The sequence below is a fragment of the Tupaia chinensis genome, unplaced genomic scaffold, assembly GCF_000334495.1.
Source record: "Tupaia chinensis unplaced genomic scaffold, TupChi_1.0 Scaffold139677_1, whole genome shotgun sequence".
Classification (NCBI taxonomy): domain Eukaryota; kingdom Metazoa; phylum Chordata; class Mammalia; order Scandentia; family Tupaiidae; genus Tupaia; species Tupaia belangeri.
In genome coordinates this window covers 2,148,138-2,173,590 of record NW_006199558.1, presented here as the reverse complement: position 1 = coordinate 2,173,590, position 25,453 = coordinate 2,148,138, and the positions used below count along the sequence as shown (strand labels likewise).

Here is a 25,453-nt window from a genome sequence, read left to right as displayed (position 1 = left end):
GATGCTCCTGGAGAAAAAGTAGAAGCTAAAAGGCCTTATTTTACCTCGGAGTCTAAGGGATTCCATTAAAGCATGTTAAGTACACAATGAAATCATCCAAGGTGAGCCCGAGATGCTTGTGGTCTTGTGGAAAATGGTGTGGAACAGGTGAGAGTGAGCTTAAGGAGGTCTGTTTAGGGGTCACTGCAGTAATCCCTAAGGAATTGGGGGTGGTGAGAGGGTCTCCTCTCATTCACTTAGCCCAGCAGACACCACCAGTTTTTGCTTTAAGCATGGTTTTGTGCTGTTTCTTCTCTGGCTCTTGTCATAAGACTAGTTGAGAGAAGTTACATTTATGGAAAAATTGTCTTATAAGACACCTCACTATGTGCTTATCTATATTTTCTGAGCTCTGTCCTTAAATTAAGTATTAGAAAGCTATTCGTTTAGGGCCAGCAGGTGGCATGGTTGGGGTCAACCATGGCTCTAGTTGTAGACCCGCTGGCTTGCACACGCTCTCGCTCTCACTCTCTCTCTCTCTCTCTCTCTCTCTCTCTCTGTCTCTCTCATGAGCTTATGTGCCATATAGAAAATTTTAAAATAATAGGGACCAGCAGATGGAATAATGGTTATGTTGTTGGACTCGTATGTAGTCGACTGTGGTTCGAGTCCCAAACCTGTCTTTTAATTTTTTCTATGTCGACGTTCCATAAAAACCAGTTAAATATACCAGACATGTCCATAAAAAAAAAAAACAAAAACAAAAACAAAAAACTAATGCCAAGTGCACATGCATGTGTGCCCAAAATCCTAAGAGGAAAATGGAGAAGAGATTGCAGTGTTGCCATCCCCCCAGGGGTGATTTCTCACTTTCCGTCTCTTTGTCTCTGTCTCTCCAGTGAATGCACATGCCCTATTGCAAAACTCTCTCTTAAAAATATTTTAAAATAGGGGCCAGCAGGTGATATGGTGGTTAAGGGCTGGAGTTCCACATAGCCGACCACAGTTCAAGTCCTGGACCTGAAGTCTTGCTTTCTCACTTTCTCTCTCTCCCTCTCTATGTATCTGTCTCTCTGGACAAATCAAAAAACAACAACAATAATAATAAATAAATTAGATAGTCAAAAATTTTTAATAAGATAAAATTAAATAATATGTTTTAAAAAGAAAAGCTATTATTAATAATTCAATATTTTGTAGGAAAATCTCAGTTTAAGTGTAATAACATTAAAAACTTTATATTTGCTATTGAATTCCTTTGGAAATATGACTGATATTCTGCATGTGTCCTAGATAAGATCTCATGTGATATATTTTATAGGCTACAGAATGAGAAAAAAAAATTTTTCCCAAAGGTTGAGTTTTTCTTTTATTTGAAAATTAATTTTAGGGCCAACCCTGTGACTTAATGATTAAGAGAAGTCAGAGTCCATGTTGCCAACCATGGAGTTTAAATCCCAGCCCTGGCCCATTGAAAGACATTCTAGGCACATGTGTATACATGCCTGAAATCCTGACAGGACAGAAGTAATGGAGAAGTGATCACAACGTGACCACACCCCACTGGGAGGTGCTTTCTACTTCTCATTTTCTCTTTCTCACTGGCAAGCACATGTGCCCTCTGGCAAATTTTAAAAAAAATAATAAAACTAGATGATAAAACCTGCCCTATAGCTTTTACTTTGGTTGTTATTAAGTACAGACCTGCCTACCCCCCAAAAATAGTCAGAAGCACTAATTTAGCTCTCAACAAAGTACAGGTGCAGTCTCATATTTTAACTGCTTGTGTGTGTGTGTGCAGCTTTTTAGAAGGGTCTTGATCCTCCAGCCTTAGCATCCTAAGTAGTTGGGACTACAGGCTAGCACCATTGTGACTGGGAGCTAAATCTGGGTTTCCCATGTGGGCCTCAGCCTGCCAAGCAGCAGTATCCGGCATGTACTACCACAGCTGGGTCATATATTTTAACGACCATTTTTAATATGAATGTCTTTTACTAGAAATTAGTTTATGTCCCTTTAGAAGTAGCTAGCATTACATCATAGCATCTTTACACAGGTAATTCCCATTAAAAGATACTAAACATGACACTATGCACTACTATAGATGAAAAATTAGATACAAAGTCTCAATGTTACTGTTATTCCACAACAACATTTCTGCATCTACTTCAGAGAGCCCTACTTTTTTTATGATAATGTTTTGAAAAATTTTAAGTTGACAAATACAGGGATTTATTTATTTTTACCCATCTCCTGGGTATCTTAAAAGTTATAAGCATTTTATAAATGTGTTTTTCTAAAAAGAACTGATTGCATACCAATGATATGAAAATTTGATACTTACCATAACCAGAAAAATTAGAAAGTTGTTACAGTGCATTGAATTATTTTTAATTGATTCACATGCAGCTATTGTATATGTAATTCTTAATGATTACCAATTTTCAAAGACAATTCTAGAACAAATCATTTCAACATAAACATTTCGATAGATTTTAAGTGTAATTTACTTTTGTCCACGAGAAGTTAGCATAAACAGCCTGAAAGTAGGTGTGCTATATGTCTGCTTTTTAAAAAATATATTTATTTAATTTTATTTATTATAATAATTATTATTATTGTTCTAAATTTGACCAGAGAGACAGAGAGAGAGAGAGAAGTTGAGAAAGCAAGCTGCCAGATCCAGGACTTGAACTATAGTCAGCCATGTGGGAGTCTAGCACTTTACCTATTACTCCACCTGCCAGCCCCCTATATGTTCGCTTTCTAACACGTAGCCTAGAAGACTAAAAGTAAAGCTGTGTGGCCAGTCAGTGTCCCAGGCATTACTCTGCCACTGCATGTACCACTTCCATGCAGCCTGACAGCTATGGGGGATTCAGACTGCAACTATCAGAACACCTTAACTCACATCTTCGTAACGACGTACAGAGGATTTTTGCTCATCCTTTCTATAATTTTATAGCAAACTAAAAGGTACCCACATAACACTATAAATTATTTAGCTCTTAAACTCTTTTAACCTAAAATGTATCAGTTCCTACTTCCTGATTGATTTTTTTCTCCTGAAATAAATCTATTGGCTCAGGGTCAGGCATACCAGAGAAGTGCTAACCTATTTATTGCCTCAACTTACTGAGCTGCTCCTCCTATCCAATTTTCCTTCGAAGGAGCCTGGTTTTCCCTCTTACCGTTCTTTCCTAAATAAGCCATTATAAAGGAGAAAGTCAGGAAACTACAAGAATCTGGAACTACAACAAACAAGAAACAAAGGAAGTAGACTTCCATCATCTAAAGTCCCCAGCCATTAATGCATCTGATGTTACTTGGGTTGCTTCATCTGGTACCCAGAGATCATTTAGACTAGAAAATTATTTCTGGCAGAAATATCACTGATAACATAACATTTAAAAAAAATTTTTTTGAGAGGTTTTTGCTATAGGGCATGTGCACTGGTCAGAAAAACAGAGAGAGAGACAGAGAGACAGAAAGTGAGAAATAATCCCTCAGGGGGGATGGCCATGCCACAGTCCCTTCTCCTCCATTCTCCTCTCGGGATCTTGGGCACGCACGCACACGTGCCCGGTGTGAGTTTAAGCCACCACGTCCGGGACTCGAACCGCGGTCCACTACATGGGAGTCCAGGGACATAGCCATTATGCTAACTGCTGGTCCCAAAATGATTTTTTTAATTCTAGAGGGCATATACGTGAACACAGAGAGAGATAAATCACTCCCCTTGCAAATGAAACTTGGGCATGGCCCAATCTTTTTCCTCCAATTTTCCATCCTGTAAGGATCTGGAGCACATGTACACATGCACCTAGCATATTTTTCATGCCACTGGGACCAGGATTTGAACCCTGGTCAGTCAAGATCCAAGATCAGGATCCAACTTCCTCTGTCCAGGGCTTACCGGTTGTGCTTTGGGGCCAGCTAAAATATTTCTTTTTATAAAACAGTTTATTTATCCCACAAGTGGCAACAAGAAAGAGAATCCCTGGAAGAGTCTCAAAACGACAATCCACCCTCCAGTTCAGGCAGTCCTGGATCACGGGCATGAAGGTCTCTGAGTGCAAATCCAGAATCCTCCCACCAGAGTCAGCCTCAAAGAGCATGGTATTTTAGTCCTAAAGCACTGTCTGGCCCCACAACAGTTAAATCTTTTTTCATCTTGCTCCTCTGACACCTTGCTATTAACACTTTATGTCTACAGAGGCATTGGTTAAGTATTTACAATGTAATTATACCATTCAAAAATGTAGAGAAATTCCAAATAAAAGAAAGGAGAAAATGGTGACCCTAAGGACTAAAGAAAGTATAACTAATTGTCACTGTTAGAGGGAGAGCATTGATAAAGATAAGAAAAACATTTAACTCTACGGAGAAGTGAGCCTATGGGTGAGGTGAGGAACTGGCAATGAGGAGTGACTATTATGGTAGAGAAATACATTTTTAGAACTTTTAAGATTGTTAAGAAGTGTGAAAGAGAATACAAGGGGCTCTGTGAAATGCTTTTTTAATATATAAACTCTGTGAGGATTAAAATCATGAGAAGATTAATATAGGCTTTAAGTGAAAAAAATAGCACTTTTGCTCAAATTCAATATTCTTTTTCTAAGTGTATTAAAGATTATACTACACTGAATATATGTAACCCCCGATATAAACAAAAGTAGGCTATACAAAAGAAATAATGAATGTGGTTAGGAAGTGCAACCATTTATCAGCTACTGAAAAAGACAGCTGGATTTTCATCTAGCTTTTAAAAATTTTAAACTATTTTAACAGACACTCTTGGGAATGGCCCTATCATGCAGCACTAAGTGCTGTGCATAGAAAGGTGGATCCCACATGGCTGACTGCAGCTTGCATGCTGCTTGAAGAAACACAGGTGGCATGTGTGTGTGAATCCCGAGGAGACAGAGAAATAGGGAAAAATGAACTGTAGTGTGAACACACTTCATTGGGGGTTCTTTTTTTCTCTCTCTCTGACAAGCGAACACACACTGACAATTAAAAAGAGAGAGAGACATTCGATGTTCCTGTGACTGTGAGAATCAGTTATGAAACAAAGAAGGCCTTTATTAGAGTCAGATGAAAGATCAATTCCAATCACCAACGTCAGTGTTCTGGAAAATACACGTTGGTTCAGCATGAAGTCTTTCTCGCATTTGATTCTCAAGTAATAGCTAAAAGAAGTTTGACATTTTAACTGAACAATTTGTCCTACTTGAGAAGTAAAAGCATGCTGAATGATGATCAAATTTGTAAGAAAATTCAGCAGAGCAATGAACCTTTTCAGATAAACCTTAAGGCCATTGGATTCTAGCCCTTTCTCAGATATGGTTCGGAATGATGGCTTCTTTCTCATGGGAATGCAAAGATCAACCAACCTCACAAAAGTTGGGCGGGCCCATGTACAGCATATAATTTAACCCATACAACACCTCCAAAAGAGCTTGCTAGAATTTGTCCCATGTTTATAGCCAATAAAACTAAGCCTAGGACAATGTATGTCCACATAGTATGAAACTCACCAATAAATAAATAAATAACAAGCAAGCAAGCAAGAGGTCTCCAAGTGAAAATCTGTGTACTTTCCATCATGCTATCTAGAATTTATCTTAATGTTCTATAAACCCAGCATAAACATGATTTAAAATTGACAGGCATTTGGGAAAGTTCTCCATGAGATCGCTTATTAGGGAAACTGAAAAACAAGAACAAAACAAAACTCCATGTATTATATACAGGTAAAAATTAAAAAAAGAAAAAGCAAAAAGGAAAAATTACAGGGTATTGAATCATTTTGTCTCACAGGGCCAGACACACTTTCATACATAAATTGCAATGTTTCATCTGTGTTTTTTTTTTTTTTTTGCTTTTTGCTTTTCTCACATAGCTGATGGATCATAAGTACAAACAGCAACATAAACTTGCTAGTTTGAATTGAGCATCTATAAATAGTAACAGTATGATTTATTGGAAGTTTGGGGATTTCTTATCTTTTATAATGTCTTGAAAATGGTTAATGTGTTTTGCTCATCTAGTTTTCCTTAGATTGTGAAGACATGTTCCAAGCACGAGCCTCAATCTTCTACAAGCAAAGACCTGAAATAAAAACATGAGTCACAGAAAATGTATGAATGACTTGCCCTTCGTATGCTCTACATAGACTCCAGAGAGTCTTGGGGGAAGACTTCTGCATTAGTTGGAGAAAATAATCAATTAAACTATCAGTGGAAGAGTGAAGAAATGAGAGAATCAAAAGAATAGTACAGTTCCTAACTAGGAAATAGTTTCATTGCCTGCTACAGGGGACAGGATCAAAATGAAAGGTGACATCTCTGTGATATCTTCTGAGTGAACCAAGAGGAAGTGGAACCATGCTCTTAGAGACAGGAACCCTAGCATTGATTCAGATGTACATGTAGGACGAGAGCCATTCATGGAATGCATTGGCTGAACACAATAGGACATAGGAGGAGGGAAAGATCCAAATTGAGTCCCAGGGAAAATCCTTATTTACAAGGAGAAACAGAAATTCAAACTATTATAATTAGTTGTAGTACGACTTACTAAGTATCAAAATGAATTTACAATGTGAGGAAAGTACAATAGTACAAAAAAAGTGTCTGCAGATATTGGTAACATTTTTACGACTGAAACATGTTATGCAGGGTGTGATGAAATATTCCACATAAAGAAGACAGGTAAGAGAAGAAACAGGAAATGTAAAAGTACCAAGTGGAGAGAACAGTAGAGAGTAACTGTTTCAATGAACATGAGGAGAGAAGCAGACGAAGGTGATGAGAGAAACTGAGATAGTTTATTCCTACAGAGTCATTCTCCAAATCCCAGGGTTGGTCTTAGACATGTTTTGGGAGCTCTGAAGTCACATTCCAGGTTAGTAGATCTCATATGTTAAAAATACATAGAATTCATGAAGATTAAATTAATTGAAGGTTAAGAGATACAGACTTTACATGAAACATTGTTTTCACATATGTACATAAAATTAACTTGTAGGTTTTTTTAAATTGATTTTTATATTATAATCAGAAGTCTTAACCTAGAAGGTCTGAAATGGGGCCTGAGACTCTGTCTTTCAGTAAAGGTCAAGTAAATAAGTTTCTGGGTGAAACTTCCTATAGTCTCAAGGTGGGAGACACCTTCTCTAGAGTCCACAGCTCTGTGGATAGATTGAGAGAATCTACAGAATAGTACAGTTTCCAACTAGAAAATAGTTTCATTATCTTCTACAGGGAACAGGGTCAAGGACTTTGGAGATTATCCCTTAATATAAGTTAGAGGTGGGAAAATGTATTGACTAGGTTCAGAATAATAATTCTCAAATCTCAGTGCATGCCATAATCACCAGAAGACTTGGTTAACAATGTAAATTCTCTTTTTCTTCTTTCTAGGGTTTCTGATTCTATAGAATTCAATAAGGCCAAAGACTGCATTTTTGATGTTATGCATTAGTGACTCTGATGCAGAAGCCAGCAGGTGGCATAGTGGTTAAGGGCACTGGATTCTCACATGGCCAACTGCAGTTCAAGTCCTGGACCTGGTAACTTGCTTTCTCAGTTTCCCTCTCTCTTTCTCTCTCTCAGTCTGTCCCTCTCTGGTCAAATTAAAATAAATAAATAAATAAAGTCAAATAAAATAATTCTTTTTTTTTTTTGGAGAGGTTTTCGCTATAGGGCGCATGTGCTCGCCAGACAGACAGAGAGAGACATAGAGACAGAAAGCGAGAAATCACCCTCCAGGGAGGATGGTCACGCCGCAATCCCTTCTCCTCCATTCTCCTCTCGGGATCTTGGGCACGCACGCACACGTGCCTGGCGTGAGTTTTAAGCAGCCGGGTCTGGGACACGAACTGCAGTCGATTACGTGGGAGTCCAGTAACATAACCATTACGCTAACTGCTGGTTCCCAATAATTTTTAAAAGAAAAAAGATTGTTCCTCTGATGCAAATAATCCTCTGAAGACTCTAGAAAACATTGCTCCAAGGGAACCCTTCTGCACTGGTACTTCCATCAGTTTCTTTTTAGGCAGCTTGTCTAATGTTTTCCCTGGTTTATTTTAGGCCTCAAGTAGCCATTGACTTAAAATTCACAAATAAAATAGATGACAGATAAATCTAATTTTATTCACTTTTATTTTAATACAGTAATCACTTAATATACAAATTATTTGTTTCTTCAAGTCTTGGTCACTGTCCTAAAAGATTTTCAGGTAATAAGTGTGGGAAACCTATTTTCATTTATCACAAGCTGCTTCTTAATAAGTCATGATCTCTAGCCAATTGAAGCTCTATTTCATTTTGGTGAATGGGTATCAATTAAGCAACACAAGCCAATATTTAGGATCTGAGTTTCCTCATTAGAAACTATAAAACAAGAAAGAAAAAGTCAATGTCTACTTCAGTAACTCAATTGTAGAGAAATTTACAACATAATTAGATTACTGCCTGCTCAACCAGAGTCTGATATTATGGTGCTAAATCAGTTTCAAAGTACTCTTTACTGAAAATATATCATTTATTACTATAACAAATTATGTAGTAAGAGACCCAGAGTAAGAACCTAAGCTATGGGGACCAGCAGATGGCATAATGGTTATGTTGCTGGACTCACACGTAGTTGACAACAGTTCAAGTCCCAGACCTGGCAGCTTAAAACTCATCTGAGGCATGTATGCGTGCATGCCCAAAATCCTGAGAGGAGAAGGGACTGTGGTGTAGTTTCTGTCTCTCTGTCACTCTCTTTCTCTTCGGCAAGCGCACATGCCCTGTAGCAAAAATCTCTCTCTAAAATAAATAAATAAATAAATAAATAAATAAGAACCTAAGCTATGTAACCATAGAAAATGTGAGTTTACTAATTGAGGTAGAATGATTACAGTAGGGAAGTGGGGACCAGAGTTCTCCTGTCCTGCCAGGAGAGACCAATTATCTCACAGCTGAGTTCAGCTGCAGACTAGGTCCTCACTGAGAACCACAAAGGCAGGGAACATGTCTGTCTTGTTCACTACTCTGTCTTCAGCAGCTGACCTGGAGTCTGACATACAGTACGTAGAACTATTTCTTGAGGCAGACCCTCCTCCTAGGTAACAGAGACATCATGAACACTGGTCTACCAGACAGTGGGCCTGATGAAGGAGCTTGTTCTCCTCTATGAAGCAGAATCTGGATTCACAAGGGCAGCCTCAATGTTCAGGAATAGAAAGAGGCAAGATGTTAAGAATCACAAAGTTTCAGTCCTAGCCTACAGCCTAGGGAAATACACATTTTATTTATATTGAATTTTATTAGAAATAATTTGTATCAGTTGTGACTTTAAAAATTTTAAAACTTTACTTATAAATGTGATTTTCCCTAATACCATACCTTTTCTTTTCCTTACTCACCTTGAAAAATACCATTTTAGATTTAATGGTTTATAAAAAGTGGTTCTTGGGAACCAGCAGTTAGCGTAATGGCTATGTTACTGGACTCCCATGTAGTCAACCGTGGTTCGTGTCCCAGACCCGGCTGCTTAAAACTCACTCCAGGCACGTGTGCGTGCGTGCCCAAGATCCCGAGAGGAGAATGGAGGAGAAGGGATTGCGGCGTGACCATCCTCCCTGGGGGGTGATTTCTCGCTTTCTGTCTCTATGTCTCTCTCCCCCCTCTCTCGCTACCTCTCCAGCAAGTGCAGCTGGCTGGCGAGCACCCCTGCCCTATAACAAAAAAAATTAAAAAAAAAAAAAAAAGAAATAAAATAAAATAAATAAATAAATAAAAAAGTGGTTCTTATGCTGTAATTAAAATGTGGTAGCAATAATTTTTGCCGTTAACCTTTACAAGGAAGCTCCAAGTCTTTTTTTCTATGCCACAGAGTATATTTAGACTAGACCATGCTGAAAATGTTCAATCCTTTGTGAGGCTTGATAAAGTAAAATGATCTGTGCATTATTTATAAAAATACCTGAGAAACTAAAACCTCAGATATATAAACTTTTAAATCAATTTGAAAAAAAAGTAATTACATTAGAAAGTTGTCTCAGCCTAGACTGCTATTAACAAAATACCATAAACTAAGTAGCTTAAAACCAACAGAAATTTATTTCTCACAGTTCCACAGATTGGGAAGTCCAAGATCAAGATGCCAGAAGATCTGGTGCCTGATGACAGCAAACTCTAGTCCATGAGTCAAGTTTTCGGTTGTAATTTTACATGATAGAAGGCCTGAACAAGCTTCCTTAGGCCTACGGTATAAGGGAAGTAATCCTGTGCTTGAAAACTCTGCCCTCATGACTTCATTTCCTCCCAAAGACCCTACTTCCTACTATCACCACCTTGAGGGTTAAGATTTCTGCATATGAATTTTGGGGAAACACAACCATTCAGACCATAGCAGTACTAAAATAAGAAAAGAGAGCAAGGCATGGCAGGTGGTGTGATGGTTAAGGTGCTGGACTCACTGATGGTCGACCATGGTTTGAGTCCCAGATCTAGTGGCTTGCTTTCTTTTTTTTGGAGACATTTTCACTATAGGGCGCATGCACTCGCCAGACAGACAGAGAGAGATATAGAGACAGAAAGCGAAAAATCACCCCCCGGGGGGATGGTCACGCCGCAATCCCTTCTCCTCCATTCTCCTCTCAGGATCTTGGGCACGCACACACACGCGCCCAGCGTGAGTTTTAAGCCACCGGGTCTGGGACACGAACCGCGGTCAACTACATGGGAGTCCAGCGACATAGCCATTACGCTAACTGCTGGTTCCCTAGTGGCTTGCTTTCTCACTTTCCTTCTCTCTTTCTCTCTGTCGCTCTCTGGTCAAAATTGAAGAGTAAAAATAATTAAATAAAATTAAATCAATAATTTAAAAAAAGAAAAGGAGCAAGCTAACAAAAACTAAATAATTATTCATGCTCACAAAAATTTATTTAGTAGAATTCTTTTTTTTTTTTTTTTTTTTTTTTTTTAGGAAAATTTTTTTTTTTTTGTTTTTTTTTTTTGCTAGAGGGCAATGTGTGCTTGCCAGAGAGACAGAGAGACAGAAAACAAGAAATCCCACTGCAGAGGGGATGGCCACACCACAACCCCTTCTCCTCCATTCTCTTCTTGGGATCTTGGTTATGCATAGACCTATGCCCAGGCATGAGTTTAAGCCAATGGATCTGGGACTCGAACCACATGGGAATCCAGTGACATAACCATTACACCATATGCTGGTCCCCAGTCGATATGTTCTAATACACTTCTCTCTGAATCATTTGAAAGAGACAATAGGGAAAAATGAATAACTAAAGGTTTTTACTCTTTCAGATTATGACTCTTTAAGGTAAAATACTTACATGAAAATTATACCTGACTTCAATTTCTCTAGCATAATTATTTAGCTTATTATATTCTAAAAGATTTTTATATATCATCTCATTCTGGGCTCAGAAAAAAACCTTGTGAGCTTGAACCATTTGGGACATGTAATAACTGAAGACAGAAAAAAATATAGCCTGTTAAAAGCAGGTTTCAAATTACTATCATTTAATGTTTTAAAGAAATGGATTAACCATTTGCTATATTCACAGCAAATTTGCTATGCCTTCCGTAAGAATTAAAGAAAAAAGCAATCTTGGCCTTCAATAAATATCCAGTAACTTCAAATTCACTTTATTTCTTCTAATTCATGCGGCCATCACAGTACTGAAGTACCAATAGCTACAAATGTGAGGAGCCCAAATAAATGTCAAAACTTGGAGACCAGCAGATGGCATAATAGTTATGTTGCTGGACTCCCATGTAGTTGACTACAGTTCGAGTCTCGGACCAGGTAACTTAAACTCACACTGAGCATGTGTGTGTGCGTGCCCAAGATCTCAAGAGGAAAATGGAGGAGAAGGGATTGTGGCATGGCCATCCCCCTCTCACCTTCTGTCTCTCTGTCTGTCTCTGTTTTTCTAGAGAACACATGTATCCTATAGCAAAAACTCTCTTAAATTAATTAATTAATAAATTAATTAAATGTCAGAACTTGATTAAAAATGGAATGATTTTCAACAAGTAGGAATATTTAAAATTCCATTTGTACATAATCATTTAAGTAAAAAGAATCTAAACACCATGAAAACATAAAAATAGAATTCTTGTACATTTTTCACATGCACAACATACTGGGAGAAATATTCATTGAGATGATTATGGAGATTGGACTTTAAAAGATGTGAAGCATATAATTAAACTCTACCAAAAAGTAGCAGCCAGCAATTTACCACAGGACATTCACACTGGACTCAAAGAACTAGAGTTAGTAAATCACTAAGCAATATCATTTGGAGAATTGTAATTGTCCTTTAGTTCAATTTAATGTACCAGGAAATGGCTCTGCATGACATTTCATTACTGTAAACAATGTCATTTAGAAATCCTTGTAATTTCCTTCACAAATTCTACAAATGGAACTATAGTCTGTTCAAAAGTCATTTGAGCAAGCATGTAAAATTCAAGCTTTTGACAAATTACAACATGTTTCTTCTTAGGAGATCTACGACGGGTTTCCTAATTTAACAGTGATCAAAATATTCCTGATGAATATGCTTATTTTTAAAATATATTCTGTCTTGAAAGTGAATTAACTATTTCTTCTGTAATGTTTATTAAATAAATTGTATCTTCACTGCTAATTTTTAACAAGTCAGATATTTCCCATTTTCCCGTATCAGAAGTACATGACTATAAGCCTTTCAAACAGGGGAAGTACATCCTCACTCACAGATAAAAGAATTCTCTACATCATGCCAAGGGATTTACGACTAAACTGGAACAGATACACAGTACTATAGCAAAGGAAAGAAACAGAAGCCAACTTACAAAAAAAAAAAAAAAAAAAAAACCCACACACAAAACTTTGGAAAACCACAACTTCTAAAAGTTGTTAATATTTTACATGATACTCACATGGGGGAAAGAGATACATGGTTGTGCACTCATTAATATTATATTAAAAAGTATTCAACCATTCAGGAAAGTAAGTCGATATACTTTTTTTTTTAGAGGGTGCATGCACTTGCCAGAAAGACAGAGAGAAACAGAGAGCAAAAAAAAAAAATCACCCTCCAGGGGGATGGCCATGCTGCATTCACTTCTCCTTTCTCCTCTCAGGATCTTGGGTATACACGCACACGTGCCTAGCGTGAGTTTAAGCCACCGGGTCTGGGACTCGAACCGTGGTCAACTACATGGGAGTCCAGTGACATAGCCATTATACCAACCGCTGGTCCTAGGAAGTTTAAAATAGTGAAATTTTTTTTTTTCAATTGCCAAAGAGCACAGGTACTTGCCAAAGAAAGAGGGTAGCCATAAGAAATGGTGTAAAAGAAAGAAAGCACTTCCAATGGGGTGTGGTCATGTTACAATCCTTTCTCCTCTATTTCTCCATTTTGTCAAGATCTTTGGCATGCATGCACAAGTGCCTGATGTATTTTTCAAGTCACAGGATTCAAACTGTAGTTGGTCATATGGGATCCAGCTCCCTTAACCACACAAGGCAACAAGGCTGGCCTGAGACATTTTTCCATATTCATAGTTGTCTACAGTACTTCAAGAATATCGAATATGTACTTGTGGGGCCATGGAGATAACTCATCTCTATCATTCAAGTTAAAAAAGAAAAAAGCGAAAATCCCAAGACTTATTCTCATTTAACATCCAAAACGGCACATGGGCTTTCTTATTTGATTTCTCCAGCTGATGAACAGTGGAGATGCCCAGATGTTGAGGATCATTTGGGCTCCATCTAGTCTCAGTCACAATGAGTGCCCTAGATATTTAGCAATTTTGTCTTTCAAGATGGGAAGGATTAGGCTCTACATCAAGTACATGAAAAAATCCATTTTAAATTATACAGATTTATTGCTTGCATTGAACAAACTCAGGTCAAAATTTTTCAAAAATTCTTATTTTCCTATTTTGTATATATTTCAGAAATTAGTATAACTAAAAGAGCAAGTAGTTTTCCACAAACTTTCAAGCTACTGTTTGAATAGCTTAAAGAAAACAGACTATACTATAATTGATACCATAGAAAACATACGGAAATAAAAAAACATAAGCAGATCAGATATTTAATATTTAAACATACAAAACCAAAACAATATAGAATTATAGAATGATCATTACTTTTTTCCTAAAACTATGTAATAAGTATAGATGATCAATTTTAAAAAACTTCCAGAACTTACATTTACTAACAATTACTGAACACTATTTTAAAATGATTTTGAAACCTCCAAATAAATAGAGTTAACCCCCACATCTTTTAATTTTAACAAATAATGTACATAAATACATTTAAGCCAATGTCATTATTTTCATTAGACTGAATTTTTTTAGGTAGAAAATGGCTATGGCATTATATTGCAACATAACCTTTATTAAAATCAACTATATAAATATTATGTCAAGTAACAGCAGAAAGGTTAGGAAAATACAAATACAATTATGGAATATTTTTCCTTAAAAAATCTGCACCAAAAAAAAATGTAATTGCAATTGAATAAAATGCAAATCCAGAAAACTGTCTTCATCTCATTTAAAGAAGAGATATGATAGAAAACAACTTTCCTTCTCTTTTTAATCAACAGACTATGCATAACTAACTATTACCTTATTTAAATTTAAATAAATATATCTTGCGGATAGGGTAAACGTATATTATGAGGGTCATGAACAATGATCTTATACCGATAAATTCAAATAGGAGCAAATTATGACCGTATCACTCAATAAAGCAGGATGGAAAAAGATACAGGAATCAGGAAAATAGAAGAGAATCCAGAAATAAAAAACTGAGAGGTTGGAGTGCCTTCAGAGCTTAGTTCTAATGTAGTCATAATAACAATAGCAATAGCAGTATTTATTATGTTCATGTTATTTATAAAGTATAATGTTAAGTATTTTATCATATTTCTTTTAATTCTCAGATAATGATGTAATATAAGTATTAGTAACTGTTTCTAACAGCTTTAATGAGAATTCACATATACAATTCACACATTTAAAGTAAACAATTCAATCCTGTTTAGTATATTTTAAGGTATGTGCAACCATCACCATAGGCAATTTTAGAATTTTTTTCTTCATCTCGAAATGAAACAGCATCATTTAGCAATTATCCCATCTCCTTTTCTCCTTTCTTCAGCCCTAAGCAACCACTAATCTACCTTATGTTCCTATAGATTTCTCCATTATGGATTTTCATATGAATGAGATCATATAAAATGTGGTCTTTAGTGACTGTTCTTATTTTTCCACTTAACATATTTCCCATGTTCATCCATACAGTAGAATATATTATTAGACCTTCATTTCTTTTTATGGCCAGATAATATTCAATTGTATGGAAATACCAATTTCTGTTTATTTATTTGTCTTCCAATGACACTTGAGTGGGTTTTCACATTCTGGCTATTAAGATTAATGTTTCTATGAACATTCATGCACAAATTTTTGTGTGTACTATGTTTTCATTTCTCTTGGGTCTATAACTAGGTCTTTTTTAAAAATTTAATTTATAAATTTATTTATTTTAATTTGACCAGAGGGAGAGATACAGAGAGAGAGAGAGAGAGAAGGAAAGTGAGAAAGCAAGCCACTAGGTCTGGGACTCATACCGTGGTTAGCCATGTGGAAGTGCCCAGTGCCTTAACCACTATGCCACCTGCTGGTTCCCTATACCTGGGTCTTATGGTACTTGATTTAATCATTTGAGCAACTGAAAAATTGTTTTCAAAATAGCTATATCATTTTATATTCCCACCAGCAATACATAAGGTCTCTCCTCTCTCTACACCCTTGCCACCACTTGTCATTTGACTTTTTGATTTTAGCCATCCTAGAATAAATATGTTTTTGATTTGTGTATCCCTGATGACTAATGATACCAAGAACCTATTTCATATGCTTGTTTATTAACTTCATTTTACATATGAGAAAACTGAAAATCCTCAAGATCATATGCATATAGCCATATAACCAATAAGTTGCACAGATTGGCTTCAGATGCAGCTCTGTAAGTTCCCAACCTATCCTCTGGATCACTTTGCCCAGCTGCTTCCCAACCAGCCATTACGATGAAGCCATCCCCCTCTCAGTCTAACTCTACTGATGTTAAAGCCAGATCTACAAGAAAATTTGCCAAAGGACACTTAGAACTCTATTCAAGAATGTCTGATGCTCAATTAATCCCTTCATGATTTTTCTTTGACTACAGTTTCTCAGCCATGGTCTACTCTTCCTCAGTAAAGTAATATCATCTCTTATCTTTGAAATAGTAAATCCAAATGTAAACACAACTTTCTAGCTGTAGTATTGAAGTGATTAAATGAATAAACAACATAAAACAATTTGACAAAGAGAAAAGAATCCTTACTGTGTAGATTCCCAGTTGCATGATAATAACAGTGGTTGAAGAGTTGTTAGACATCACCTAGCAACAGGAAGAAAAGGATTGAAGTAAGTAATAATATGTATGACTCAGAACAAGAAAATTTATCTGAAGCATGGAATATTTAGCTACTTTCCAAGATGCAGGCAAGTGACTTCTGTTCTCATTACCCAAGAAATCATGGACCATGACTTTGTCAAAGAATCACAAAAATTATTTTACTTTCTCTATAGGCAAAAGTGTCACACACTTATGGACCTGAAATTTGAAGGGCACTGGGAGAACACCAGACTATCCAATTGTGCAAAATCGAAGCATCACGTTACCTTCAAATTACTCCTAAATATAAATACAGTGCCCTGTTATTCTTAGGAATATATGTCTTGTCTTCCAAAGTTAGGACCAAAGTACACAATGACTATATAGTTTGAAAGCAAATGAAGATGAGTCACTATAGAAATACTGAAGCAATTCACTTGTCCTGCATTATCAACAAGACAAACTAATCGAGCAAACATTTGTGAAACATTTTCTCTGTACTGTAGCATCCTTGCTACTGAGGAAGGAATAAAGGAGTGCAAAATGCATTTTAACATCTGAATTAGAGAATACTCTGCAGTTGAGACTTTGTAATGGAAATAAGTACAGTTAATCCAAAATAACCATAAAAGTTCCTCTTAAAGAAAACTTATTTAATAATTAGCTACATTGGAATCAGCAGATGACGTATTGATTAGGTCACTAGACTCCCACATAGTTGACTGTGGTTCGCATCCCAAACCTGGTGGCTTAAAACTCACTCCAGGCAGGTGTGTGTGTGCCAAAAATCCCGAAAGGAGAATGGAGAAGAGATTGCAGAGTGGCCATCCCCCCTGGGGGAGTGATTTCTCACTTTCTGTCTCCCTGTCTCTCCAGCAAACACATGCATTCTATAGCAAAAATCTCTCTTAAAAAAAATGAACTACATTAAAATACTAGACATGAGTAGAAAAAAATGAAATGTCACATGAACATCAAATTTTCAAGGCATTTAAAATTTTACTCATTGTCATCTCACAAGTTTTGTTATTCTAAACCTTAAATTTAGCCCAGTATACATTCTAGCATGATCTAAAAATCTTAGCTCACTTATATATATTCATTACCACACTACTTAGATTCCGTATCTCTAAGACCTTAGCCATATAATAACTACATATGAATAAACATTTAATACCAAAGCACTCTTGTTACAAAAGAACATCTTTTATTTAGTAACATTTGTCTCACATATACAAACCTGTGATTCCTGAATTAATGGCTAAAATATTTTTTTTCTAATGATGTTCCTTCATGCTGTTTGTTTCTTGCCAGATTTATCATCCAAATTAATGTCTCCTAAACTTAAGGTCAGTACTAATTTTCTTTTTGATGGCTGCAGATTCAGTACCTTATTTTATGCTAGAAAAATAACTTAATGCCAATATTTTTAGCACTTCATCACCCTTTAAAAAATATCAGAGCAGGGCTCAGGAAATAAAAGACAAACCAGAGATACTGACCCTTATTTCCAAGAAGAAGAAACAAGTAGCCTTTGCTTAATGACGTGAGGTGAACAAAATTCTCTCTAGTTTCCCCTTCCTTCCTTTCTGTTTTCCTTAGAATATTCACTTTCTATTTGTAACATTCTTTTATTTATTCCTATTACAGATCTCTGCTTTTTAAAAAGCAAAAACTTGTCCAACAAAGGTAGCTGGTTGGTCACTACTGCCTGGCCCAGGTTACATGGAGGCCTGAGTTTGATTCTCAGTACACCCTAAAAAACTGGGAGCTGTGGAGTATGTCCATAGTCGAGTTTGAGGCTGGCCTGGTCAACACAGTAAGACTGTATAAAAAATACCACATACAAAAAAAAAAAAAATACCACATACACTCATTAACCCCACACCAAAAGTAGAAAAGCATAATATGCTGTTTATGGACTTTACAATAAATCATGCTATGATGTTTAGAAATTCAAGCTTCATTCCAATTCAGCAATTGTCTATATTATCTGAATTTTGTGTTGCGCTTACTACACGGTATTATTTCAAGATCTTGAAAACATCCTAGGATTCCAAAAATTCATAACTGTTTCTCCTCACCTACTGACCAGTGTCATAATTCCTCTTGGGATGGCAGTTCATATTCTTTACTTAACACTCTTGTGTGAAAGAAAGGATAAGATAAATTTCATGTGTTCTGGGAAAAAAAAATCAGGGTGCATTAAGTGTTGAGGGGAAGTAAGAGATGTGAAGATGCATGAAGACTGCCATTATAAAAAAATAAAAATTATAGGAAGTAGTCCCACACTGTGAGGGGTAATGTTATTGTTTGTTTGTTTGAAAGAGTGATTCTCATCGATGTTACCTTTGAAATGTACTGTTGTTTTACAGAAGCCATGGCAGTGATCCAGTCTACCTGGATCTCAGTGTCTCTGGAGAAGTGTAAATTGCAGGTGATGATTGTGGTCAAGTATAAGGCGGGTTTAAGGTTCACTTCTGACACTGAACTGCATGACTTTAGAAAAAATTTATAGCAACTCTGAGCTCCAGTTGTTTCAGTGTGAAAGGATGGTGATAACTGATTTAGAGCTGCTTGGCAAATCACTATGGCAAAGTACTGGGTCATCAAAAAAGTCATGATACATTTTTCTGTTTTTCTTTTTTAGAGAGAGAGAGTTTTACTATATGGTGTGTGCTCTCACCAGAGAGAGAGAGAGAAAGCAAGAAATCACCCCCCTCTGGGCAGCAGGGGGTGACCATGGCACAGTCTCTTCTCCTCCATTCTCCTTTTGGGATTTTGGGCACATATGCACACATGCCCGGGCATGTGTTTCAAGCCTCTGGGTCAAGTACTCAAACCATGGTCAGCCATGTGGGAGTCCAGTGACACAATAATTATGCCAACTGTTGCTCCCTCTTTCCATGTTTTTCTATGCAAAAATGTGCTATATAAGGACATCTAATACACCTGACACCAAGGATGAAGTAATTATGTTTTTAAAAATCTGCATTCAAGTATGAGACAAACTTTCCCCAAGCCCTTCCCAAGCCCTGCTTGGTTTTTCTTACTCTTTCCACAATACTTGGAAATCATATGTTCAAATTTGTTACATGGTAAAGTTAGCAATAAGGAGATAAATAACTAATAATCAACTTAAAAATGAGGTCAATGGCAAAATGGAATGTTGTCTTTGTCAAAAGTATTTCCTGGTATCTAATAAATATTTGGAAAATATTTACTGAATGTATACATATTTACTAAAAGGATTGAGAAAAAAAATAGAAAGTAGAGAGACCAGCAGTTAGCATAATGGCTATGTCGCTGGACTCCCACGTAGTCGACCGTGGTTCAAGTCCCGGACCCGGTGGCTTAAACTCACGCTGGGCGCGTGTGCGTGCGTGCCCAGGATCCCAAGAGGAGAGTGGAGGAGAAGGGATTGCGGCGTGGCCATCCCCCCTGGGGGGTGATTTCCTGCTTTCTGTCTCTCGGTCTCTCTCTGTCTGTCTGGCGAGTCCACATGTCCTATAGCAAAAACCTCTCAAAAAAAAAAAAATAGAAAGTAGACTCCTCACAATCTAAAGATATTTAACTTTTTCATTTATTTGAACTTAATTTTAATGATAGTGAGAAGGAAAGTATAGCAATATTTAAACTCCATGATTCTGAAGGGCAAGTCAATGAACTCTTATCAGAACCACTGATATGGTTTGCTAAACACCCCCTTAGATCTTTGTTTTGACCACCATGCCATCTGCTGGCCCCTAAAGCTTCTTATTAATATTTAATTAAAATTTTAAAAAAATATTTCTATCTATCTTTAAAATATAATATGTAATAAAAAATCATTTATAGCTAATATATACCAGAAAACTTTAACACACTCATAGACACCATCAATTTACTTGTACTATCAGGCTACTTATTTTGAAATAATACTTGTAATAAATACTTTGCCATTTCTCTACCTATATGTGAAAGTCATGTAAATATGTCATTTATTGGAAAAGTGTCAATATGTGATAACTTTTCCTTTTTTTTTTCTTTCTCTAACAATACAGGGTCTCACTATGTTGCCCAGGCTAACCTTGAACTCACGGTTCTCCTGCCTCACACTCCTGAGTTGCTGAGAATACAGAAATGCAATATCACATCTTCCTGGCTCTTTTTCCCCCCTAGGTTTTTGCTACAGGGTGTGTGTACTTGTCAGAGAGAAATAGAGAGAGGGAAAGTGATAAATCACCCCCAGGACAATGGCCACACATATCTTCTCCTCTATTCTCCTGGGATTTTGGGCACACACACACACATGTGCCCAATGTGATTTTTGAAGCTGCTGCATTCAGGACTTGAACCGTGATCTGCCATGTGTGAGTCCAGCATCTTAACCACCATATCACCAGCTGTTCTAGGCTTTTCCTTTTGAATACAAGCCTGAGCTTAAACCAAATAAAATTTTAAAAACCCAGCTTTAACAATGTTTAATTAAATGGCAGACATGGCTCAAGAAAAACTGTTTTTTTTTTTTTTATATATTCTACTCTTGGAACATTAGTCAACATAAAATGAACAAATTCTCTCTTCTGAGATAGTATTATATTAAAAATAGTTTAAATACTTACTACATTGAAGTATATCTCAAGTAACTTTTTAATATTTTTATCAGTAAATTAAATTATATTCCTTGAAACCAAAAATGGTGAAGCAGAAATTGTATGCTATACAGAAAAGCATTACTTGTAAAGACCATGCTTCCAGAGGTGTCGGTATGTAATTTATCCATTAAAAGACTCTATCTTTAAAGTGTGAACTTTTCTGAGATAGTCAAGTAATGTGTTCTAAAATTTACTTTGCCGGGCTAAAAGTTGTTCGTTATTTAGGGCAAAATGCCAATTGAAGTATTAGGTTGTCAGGAAAGTCATGACATATTTTTCTGTTTTTCTATGCAAAAAGTAAAAGAAAGTAAGATGTCACTGTATTTTCTGACAAAGAAGCACATAAACTAAATATCTATTATAATATAGTTGTATTATCTTCATTATCATGTTAATAATTTTACTAATAATATGTCTTGCCTTACACAGATAAACTTAAATGTTACCATGATTTTGACTTTAGTTTTAGTAAAATGAGAGATAAAAGAAAAACTTTGGGTTTCAATATGCTAAATAAAACAATTTTCATTAATTTAAAACTTTTTGAATATCTATTAGGGACTGTTCTTAATATCTAAAACTTACTACATACATAGCACTATAAGATAGATTTGAAAAGTATTTTTCCAAAAAAAGAGTTACAGTGAATAAGGAACATATTCATCATTTTTTTTTCCAATTAAATACTATTGCATAGAAAAATATGTCATGGCTTTTCTGATGACCCAATAAAGAATTCTAACAACTACTAGGTATTTTATTTAATAATAATTAGGTTTGAAACCAAATATCTTACTAGTCTTTAAAATTTACTGTAATTTAAAAGTAAGCTGATAGAGAGATGCAAAATATTCTAACAAAGAAAAAATACATTGGGTTGTCAGAAACGCCATGACACATTTCAGGACGCTTCTGACAACCCAATAAATTTATGTAACCCAAATGTCAGTTGGCCTACATTATCTGTCTGCTTTACTCTCTTTATGAACAATTAACCAGCCTTGAGTTCTCCAAGGAAATCCATTCAATGATAAGTACTAATGAATCATGGAAGCTCTACTGATGTTATGGAGGGGGGAGTACAAACACATACCCCCACAAAGCCTAAATATCCTCATTCGTCAACAAGGTTGTCTCCTAAATTAATCTAGCAGTGAGCAGCTAAAGAACTTTCTGTCTATGAAGCCTCAATTTATGAATTCTCCTTCTGAAGGGCTATGCAGCAAATTTTCTTGGCTCAAGCAGAGTAGTTCAGCCTGTTCTTAAGACATAGGCACCAGTTAGCCAAGAATTAAGCTTGGGGACTCAGCTTCTATTTAAAACCAAAATATCTCCACCGACATAGATTTCTGTCTACAAGGAATTCTGCTGCCAGAATTTGGGATTTTTCTGGCTGCTATGCATGCAAATAAAATAGAAATAAATTGAATGTTGGGCTTGGTTAAGACTGCAACTGTCACCCACGACATGTATTTCTTTCTATCAGAATACCCTCATTTGTTCTCCTCAGTTGACTTTACAAAAAAAGTAAGGTTTTATTTCTTTTTCCTTTTTTTTTTTTTATATATCATTTACAGATAGTGTGTGTGCTTGCCAGAGAAAGGACGCACTACCCACAATGGAGCAGGGACACACTGCAAATCCTTTTATCCTCTAATTGTATATCCCATCAGGATTTGAGGCACACAAACACACATGCTTGGCATGTTTTTCAAGCTGTTAGGGTTCAAGCCCCATTCAAACCATGAGCAGCCATGTGGGATCCAGCTCCCTATGCACTGTTTAACCACTGCACTTCTGGGTCAGCCCATAAATGTCAAATTTTCAACTACGATAAATATATATAAATAAATATCTATGAATAATATTAGAAAAGATCTCCATACTTTTTAGTATTAAGCCTTTTCCTAGGTTTTTATTCAAAAATTGGCAACAAGGAAGCTGCTAGAATAATGAAGCAAATAAAAGTCAAATCCCTCTGGTTGAATTCCAGCTACTTATTTGTTCATGGGAAAGCAAAATGTAAAGCAGTTAAATGGCTTGCCCAAAGTCTCACAGGTTTTTAATGGTATGAGTACTGTTGAAGTATTTTACACATCAGTCTAGATATCTTTGATTTATGATGAAAACTACAAATGCTAGTTAAGTAGCACTAAAAGGATGTAGATAGCTAAAAAGAAATCACTCTTCTTTCTTGAGTTTGCGAATAAATATTGAGCAGCAATTGTGCGGAAAAGAACTACCTAGAGTGAAGAGGGGAAAAAAATTACCTAAGAGACAAGAGGTAACAGTGCCCAGTGCTCACACGAGGAAAAGAATTATGCCTGCTCCCACCTGTTTGAATGGAAAACCACAACATGAACAAAATCTTGAAGAGAAAACATAAAAGGGCATTTCCCTTGTCTCAGTAGTGGGGGAAAATGAGCCTCAGAACAAGCACTTCTCCAATCCTATGTAACAAATCTTAAAACAAAATTCAACAAGATTAACCAATTTCTAAATAACTGTAACCCAGAACAAAGTTCAAAAGTATTTATAGAAATTTAAATGTATAGAAAAATTACCAGATTTCCAAAGCAAGAAAATGTAATAGATAAATCAATGAAACTGAAATCAAACTTCTAATATGGATGTTAGAATTAGAGGGCAATGCCATTAAAATAGTTATGATAGGGCCAGCAATTGGCATGGTGGTTAAGACAGCTGGATCCCACATGACTAAGTGACTATGTGGTTCCAGTGGGTAGTTTGAGAAACATGCCAGGCATGTGTTTGTTCAGGGGTGTGTGTGCATGCCCAAAATCCCCAAAAGGAGACATGGAAGAGAAGGGACTGAAATGTGACTATACCCCATGTTGGGGGCGGGGGGGAATTTTTGCTTTTTCCCTCTCTATCCCTCCAGCAAGTATACATGCCCTCTAGCAAATTTTTAAAAATTAAAGAATTTTTAAAAGTTATTATAATTTCATTCCATGTGTACAAAGGGTAAGAGACATGAAAACTATTTAAAAGACACAAAATGGGACCAGCAGATGGCATACTGGTTATATCACTAGACTCCCACATGGCCAACCACAGTTTGAGTCCTGGACCCAGCGGCTTAAAAATCATTCTGGATGCACATGAGTGCATCTCCAAGATCTGGGGAGGAGAATGGAGGAGAAGGGGTTGCAGCGTTGCTATCCCCCCCCCCCGGGGGGGTGATTTCTCACTCTCCCTCTGTGTCTGACTCTCTCTCCAACAAGCACATGTGCCCTAAGGCAAAAACCTCTTGAAACCAGAAAATGGCATAATGCTTACATTGCTGGACTCCCATGTAGTCAATCACATTTTGAGTTCTGGACCAGTAACTTAAAACTCACACCAGGCATGTGTGTGTACGTGCTGAAGATCCGAGAAGGGAATGGAATAGAAGGGATTGTGGCATGCCCATCCCCCTGGAGGAGTGATTTCTTGCTTTCTGTCTCTTTGTCTCTCTCTGTCTCTCTAGTGACTGCATGTGCCCAATGGCAAGAAAATCTATCTTAAATTTTTTTTAAACTCTTAAAATTTTAATTATTTAATTTAAATTAATTAAAGACACTCATTGAACTTAAGGAGATAGAATTAACAGTGGGTATGACTACTCATACACTGTTGGTGTGAATATAAAATAGCATGTTCATTTTGGAAAACAATTTAGCAATTTCTTAAAAGTAAAATCACTGGGACCAGCTGGTGATAGGGTGGTTAAGGTGCTGGACTTCCACATGGCTAACCACAGTTTAAGTCCCAGACCTGGCAGCTTGAAAATCATGCTGGTTCTGTGTGTGTGTGTGTGTGTGTGTGTGTGTGTGTGTGCACGCGCGCCTAAAATAGAGGAGAATGGATTGTAGCATAGCCATTTCTCCTGGAGGGTGATTTCTCATTTTCCCTCTCACTGTCTCTGTGTCTCTGGTGAGTGCATGTACCCTATAGCAAAAACCTTAAAAAAAAAAAAAGTAAAATACAGTTAAAATTGAGCCATTATACTCCATTTTCCCACAGAAATAAACGCATGTGCCAATTCAAAGACTTATACATGAATGTTCATAGCAACTTCATTAGTAATAGTCAAAACTGGAAACAGCCTAAATGTCCATCAAAATGTAAATGCATAAACTGTAACATATCCATACAATGGAATATTACTCAACAATAAGAAGAAACTAATTCACAATACAATACACATGTTACTTAAATAATTGTGTTGAATGAAAAGGTCAACAACAAAAATTGAGTACATAATATCTGATTCCATTTATTATAAAAGTCTATGAATGCAGAATCTACTGTTAAGTGATAGTACGGAATGGTTGCCTAGGAAGAAGGAAGCAGAG

General features: G+C 36.5%; 1 long non-coding RNA gene across 1 annotated transcript in view; it reads right to left on the bottom strand.

Moving 5' to 3' along the window:
- Window positions 1-5,976: 5,976 nt before the first annotated feature.
- LOC114004710 (uncharacterized) overlaps window positions 5,977-25,453 on the bottom strand; it is an 81,237-nt gene continuing 61,760 nt past the window's right edge. Inside the window, exons 2-3 of the long non-coding RNA XR_003546780.1 lie at window positions 16,405-16,461; window positions 5,977-6,093 (exon numbers count right to left, since the gene is read on the bottom strand). This is a non-coding gene — a long non-coding RNA (uncharacterized LOC114004710). The remainder of the gene's footprint in view (window positions 6,094-16,404; window positions 16,462-25,453) is intronic.